This window comes from Capsicum annuum, chromosome 2 (assembly GCF_002878395.1).
Source record: "Capsicum annuum cultivar UCD-10X-F1 chromosome 2, UCD10Xv1.1, whole genome shotgun sequence".
Classification (NCBI taxonomy): domain Eukaryota; kingdom Viridiplantae; phylum Streptophyta; class Magnoliopsida; order Solanales; family Solanaceae; genus Capsicum; species Capsicum annuum.
This window is the reverse complement of record NC_061112.1, coordinates 91110756-91117438: the sequence shown is the minus strand read 5'-3', so window position 1 is coordinate 91117438 and position 6683 is coordinate 91110756. Positions and strand designations below refer to the sequence as shown.

The following is a 6683-nucleotide window of genomic DNA, read 5'->3' as shown; positions in this document are numbered from 1 at the left end:
GTCTTTGCCTTTGCCGACTGTAAAAATAAAATTACCAGTCAATTTTATGGACCTTGATGCTCCCACTTTGGGCCGTGATCCGGTTCCAGCCCACCAAATTCATTACCCTCCTCAGGCAGCCCATCATATTACTGCATCAACCAGCCCAAAAACTATTAATCGATTACCTTTTACTTTAATTAACAGGAATTCTCTTCAACTTTCTACATCCGACAAAATTTTAACGATAGACACTTGTCATATTAATACCACCCACCCAAACTCCCAAATTTCAAATTCTACTGCATGTACTCCACATTGTCAACCTACAAGCAATCATGATATCCTATACATTGACCCGACCTTTATATAATCCTTTGTCAACAAGAAATTACCTAGTACACGTGAAGATCCTCTTACTATTGAGCCTCTGCCTTCAGCCAATAACGACTTAGCTCACATGACCTGTTCTACGTCACCCCTTCCATGCCCCACTTCTTTATCTACCTCTTTCCTCTATCGACAAAATACTACTTCCCATAACCATAATACTACTTTTACTTATAACCATGCAAGAACAATACATACAACCGAATCTTCCCCCGTATACCATGTCGGATTCGACGATTCCTCCGACACGCCATATCTTCTTTCGTAACCTCATGCCAATGAGCACCATCAGTGGCAGATCTACATAGAGTGCAGGGTTCATCCGAATCCCCTCGTTGAAAAATTATACTATTTTTACATGATAAATTTTTTTTATATATATAAATAGTAGGTATATGTACTACTTTCATCTCCTCTTCAGACTATCGATGAGAGACCTGTATACAGACCCAATCTCTTGCGAATAACATGACTCCTCAGTCATGGTTGGAGATGAGTCTCCAGAAACACTCCCTGATATTCACAATGACCATAAACAATGAGGAAGTAGTGATCTATATCCAGAATCCATTAGACATTGCTAAAATTACGACGGAAGGGTTTCGTGCTGCCATGAACCTTTACGCTCAATACCAAATGGCACTGGCACCCGCTCATGTCCAAATGGGCTCGCTCCCGATTCCCATCACTTATCCCCCTCACTGGATAGACCCGTATTCCCCGATGCCCTCCCCGATGTCCAGCTCTATATTACGGACCTCCTGTTCTATCTTCCATATCTATCCCCGATCCCATAGATACACTCGGAATAAAACCTTCACTATCCTCCGTCGACTCCTCCACCAACTCCTACGCCGTCCCCGAACTCACCCCTGTCACCACCAACATTCCTGAGTCCGGAACCTCAACTTCTTTCTCCAATATCTCTATCACCATAAGACCAATAACTCCTTACTCCACAAGAAATATCCATGGTCATGGCACAAATGAGAGAGACGAGGACAATCCCAATCTGGCTGGGCAAATGTCACATCTCCGTGCTCAAAGAGGAATTCGAAAAAAAAACTTCTTCTCAACATACCACCCGAACTGACAGAATGCTGCATCGACCTGCACCCTACTTCCAACCCGCAAGCGGGAAAGTTTGTAGTCTCAGTCACTCCGACGCTAGCTCGAGCGCCAAAGCCGAGGGGACTGGATATATCTGACTCCCCTTCTAATTCTAGTAAGTCTATAAATTTTGTCATCTGGATCTGTCGCGGGGCTCAATCTTCAAATTTTTGCCGCAACTTTTGTAACATGCTCAACTACTACAGGACTACCATTGTAGTGCTTATCGAAACTCACATTACTGGCCATAGTAACCTCTGTTCGGACTTTGGTTTTAATGCCTTCATTGAGGCCTCTGCTGAGGGTCTTTCTTGCGGTATAGTACTCCTTTGGATTGGCTCTTCGATCACTATTACTGAAATCACTGTCACTAATCAGGAGGTCCACTGCGTCGTTCAGGTATCTCCTTCTACTTCTTGTTTTATGTTTTCGGCCATCTATGCAAAAAACTCTACTTCTTGTCAAATTCTATGGGATAATCTTGTCAAAATTTCTGATACTTGGGTGGGCCCTTGGTTGGTCGGTGGAGATTTTAATGACATCTCCCATTCTTCTGAAAAGTTTAGTGGCCGACCTATTAATAACACTCATGCTTCCCGCATGCTTCACTGCTTCAACACGTGCAACCTCATTGACCTTGGTTTTCGTGGTAGTCGTTTTACTTGGACCAACAAACATAACAGACATTCGTTGATCCTATAACGACTTGACCGGCTCGTGGCAAATTCTGATTGGCCTACACTTTTCCCTGAAGCCACAGTGCATCGTCTCCCACGTACCTTCTTCGACCATTGCTCTCTAAATCTCTCTCTCGACAACAAACCATATTCATTCCGTAACTCTATTTTTTGTTTCAAAATACTATGGTTGACTCGCCCTAATTTTGTGGCACTAATCCAGTGATCCTGGAACAATGATGTACTGATCGAACGTGCTCTCTCCGACTTTACAACTACCTTAGTAGTTTGGAATAAGGTTACTTTCGAGAATATTTTTTGTCTAAAGAAACTTCTCCTAGCTCGCCTAACGCGACTTCAATCTTTCATGCACTATCCAACCAGCTCTTTTCTGCAAAACCTTGAAATTGACCTTATAGCTGAGTATAATCATGTGCTTCGCATGGAAGAAGAATTCTGGCATTTAAAATCTAGGATTCAATGGTTTCGGGAGGGAGACGCAAATACCCATTTCTTTCACCTTTCCACTATCAAATGAAGTCGTCATAACCGCATCACTAGCCTCCAGATCGATAGTGGTGAGTGGACAACTGACCCTCACCATATTGAACCATTATTTCATCCTACTTCACCAATCTTTGTACCACTGGCCAAGTCAAAACCACTAACTCCTATCCCACAGCAGCTTATAACTTCGTCTCTGAATCGGATAGTCTTCGACTGGAAGGCCCACTCTGGCACATCACTAAGAGTTCTATCAATAATTTCTGCGGCTCATGCTTTGCTAATGGGTCCATCCCTCAAGAAATTAATGACACTTATCTATGCCTTATCCCCTAAAGTCAAAGTCATTCCTCTCCATCCCATTTCCGACCTATGGGTTTGTGTAAGATGATTTATAAACTTGTGACCAAGTGTATAGTTAATCGCATTAAACCTCTCCCACTCAGCTCATCGACCAATCTCAATCAGCTTTTCTACCCAATCGTCGAGCATCTGACAATGCCATAATCGTGCAAGAAATTCTCCATTGCTTCCTTAAATCTCGATCCAGATGCTCCAGCATGATCCTCAAAATAGATCTGGAAAAAGCTTTTGACAAACTTGAATGGGGATTTATTCATCAGACCTTACACTTCTTTCACTTACCAGATAGACTCATCTGGCTTATTATGTCGTGTGTCACTACGACCCAAATTGGTATTTTCCTCAATGGCTCCAAATTGGAAATCTTCACACCTTCGAGAGGTATTAGACAAGTTGACCCTCTGTCTTCTTATCTTTTTATCCTCTGTATGGAAATGATCTCCCGTAGTATACATCTCGATGTAAGTCGGGAGCTCTGGAATCTAATCAAACTTGCACCTCGCTCTCCCCCCATCCCATCTTTTCTTCGCTGATGATATTATTCTTACTAGTAACATCATCCTTTCCAGCTGTCAAACTATCTGTGATCACCTCAATCTTTTCTTTTCAGTTTCAAGCCAATCCATAGATTATCTCAAATCTCAAATTTTTTTTCTCCGCATCAGCCTCACCGACCGATAAAGCCCTTGTCTTAAATTCCTTCAACATCCGCGAAGGCAGCCACTTTGGAAAATATCTCAGATTTCCTATTGCACAGGGTCGTGTTAAAATTAGCGATTTCTAGTTCCTTGTGGACTCCGTTCGGCTGTGCCTAGCGGTTGGAAAGCTAAACACCTGACCCTGGCAGGATGACTCACTCTTATCCGCACCACCTTGAATACAATACCGAATCATGTGATGCAATTCCATAATATTTCTGTTAGCATAATTAACACCCTGGAACGTTGTGAGCGTCACTTCTTATGGGGACTCTACCCAACAAATAAAACGATTTCACCTTCTAAAATAGGACCAAGTTACCCAAGTCAAAGCCAAGGGAGGCTTGGGAATCCAACGCCTACGGCCTAAAAACGATTCCCTTCTCGTTGCTACTTCTTGGAGACTATTCCAGAACCCACAATCTCTCTGGTCATCTCTCTTACTTTCTCTCTACTATGCCTCATCGGGTTCCCTAAGACCAACTACCCCTTCTATAAGTTGGAAATCTCTCCTTAAAGGATGGAATATCTGCCAGCTGGGTCTTGTTTGGCATATCCGCACTGGAACCAATGTCAAATTTTGGACTGACCCTTGGATCGGGCCAAAAATCCACCTCCGCTCTTTTATTTCAGGGCCTTTTAGGCCCACTGACGACGACCAGGAGACAGTCGACTCTTGCCTTCACAACCACACATCTCTTTCCTTTGATTTACCACCCCAGATTCTGCACCTAATTATCACTCATTACATCTCCCAGGATCCCAACAGTGATAAGGGCTATGATCGGATCATTTGGGGCCTCACTTCTACAGGTAGATCATGTCCCTTCCAGTAACAACGAATTCAGAACCGACTCTTGTTGTCGAGCGAGGGGTCACGGTTAGATCCTGTTATCATGCTTTTATACAAACTCCCTCCACCCCAGAATTTTATACCTGGATCTGGAAACTTAAGCTTCCCCCTAAACTCCGCACTTTTCTTTAGCTGATCATTCATCAACGCCTACCAACATCTACATACCTTCATCACATCAGAATCCTCCAATCCTCCCTTTTCACCTTCAGCCACTTAGTACCTGAATCCATTGACCATAGTTTTTTCCACTGTTCTGCTGCCAAACCTCCTTGGCACCAACTTCATCTTTTTCATCAAATTCCATCGCTGCTAGGTTCTACCTCTTCTGCACCATCTACTTGGCTCTACCGTTTACTTCATAGGCGTCATTTACCTTCTCCTGTGTTAACCATACCACCGACAATCTTCTTCACCTTTTTACTCTGGCATCTCTGGTTAACTCAAAATAAAAACACATTCGAAAACACCAAAATCCAACCTTCACTGGATGTAGTTCTTATGCTTAGCCGTGGAGTTTACCAAGCGCAGCAGATTACCATCTCAACACGCCTGCCTAACAGACATTCTGTGATTCGAACATTACCCACTATCGATCTTAATACTATCTTCCTCCATACTGACGCTTTTGCTCCCACTATGTCTACTCTGGCGGGTATCGGGGGGGTTCTCAGGACCCACTCGGGTGACTGGTTATTAGGCTTTGCAGGATGTACTACTGAAATATCCACGGTTATGCAAGAGCTTCTTACACTACTCCGAGGGCTCCATCTCGCATACCGACATGGATATCTTTTATCTTTGCATTATAGTAGACTAGGTACAGGTAATAGAGATCCTATTCGACCCACTCCCTGTTTACTCACATTTAATTGATGGTTGCAGGTCCCTCCTAAACAGCTCCATGACCGGCCTATCTACCACATGTAAAGGAGTTCAACATAGTAGTAGATAGTTTAGTAAATTTTGGCGCATCAATCACGGGAAGTGATATCACATTTTGGTTCGAAGCTCCTCCTTTTGTACGTAAACTACTAGACATAGATAGAGAAAGGTTTAATGTCAATAGGTCTCAGCCCACTTCCCCATTCTCCTGTCATCCTCCGGTTTGTAATGTAGTTCATCATGCACCTAATACTTCTAACGGCTGTGTTTGTAATAATACCTTTGGGCACCCTAGTACTTCTAACGGCTGTGTTTGTAATAATACCTTTGGGCACCTCCTTGTACTGTTTTAATACATACTAGTGTTAATCTTGTTTACCAAAAAAAAAAAAACATATAGTAAATGCTTCAATCACCCTATGTGTTCCCTATCTAATCCTAATGATAAATACTTTTGTTCAATTAAGATTGAAAATATGTACAATATTTTTTAGCTCTTCAAAAATTTTTAATATTCAGATTAGTAAAGATCATTAATTCATTTAACTATTGTGGGCAATTAGATTACCTAGTTATTAAGTAAATATGGTATATAAAAGAATAAACAAAAGAGAAGCCAAAGAGTGAGGAAAAACTGCATGCATTTTCCATTAATGTTTAAAAGGACGACCTTTGAGTTTAAATTCATAGGACGTTACATCCTTCTCTTTTTAGTATTTATTTAAAATTTTTGTTAATTTTAAAATGCAAAGAAATTTAAAACATTGAGAAAATAGATAATTTCATTTTCTCATAATTGAGACATACTACATCAACAGAGCCCCCACCACCACCACCACCACACACACATATATATATATATATATATATTAATTTGTGACATATAAAATTTAATGTATTGTATACAATTAAATTGTTATTTAATTATGTACATATTGTTAGTTTAGTATATTTACTTCATTAAATTAAATAAATACATTAGTTAAGGCCTCACATCATTTCTAGGCGAGATTATTATCAAATTCGGCCAAATAAACTTTTGTGATGGTCGGAGCAGAATAAATGACTTAAGTCTAATGAAAAAAGGTAACTTTTGTGTAATCGATCCAAAACTAAGTGATCATAGATGAAATTTTCTATTTATTCATGCCATTATTTTTTTAATGGTAGCTTTACAAAACTATTTTTGCCACGTGGTTTCTTTTAGATGTTCATGTTACGAGA

The 6683-nt window shown here is 40.9% G+C and overlaps 1 long non-coding RNA gene across 1 annotated transcript; it reads left to right on the top strand.

The window, feature by feature from the left end:
* Positions 1-1887: 1887 nt before the first annotated feature.
* LOC124895898 lies at positions 1888-5871 on the top strand. Its single transcript, XR_007052063.1, has 2 exons — positions 1888-4601; positions 5460-5871. It is a non-coding gene; the product is annotated as an uncharacterized LOC124895898 (long non-coding RNA).
* Positions 5872-6683: the final 812 nt, after the last annotated feature.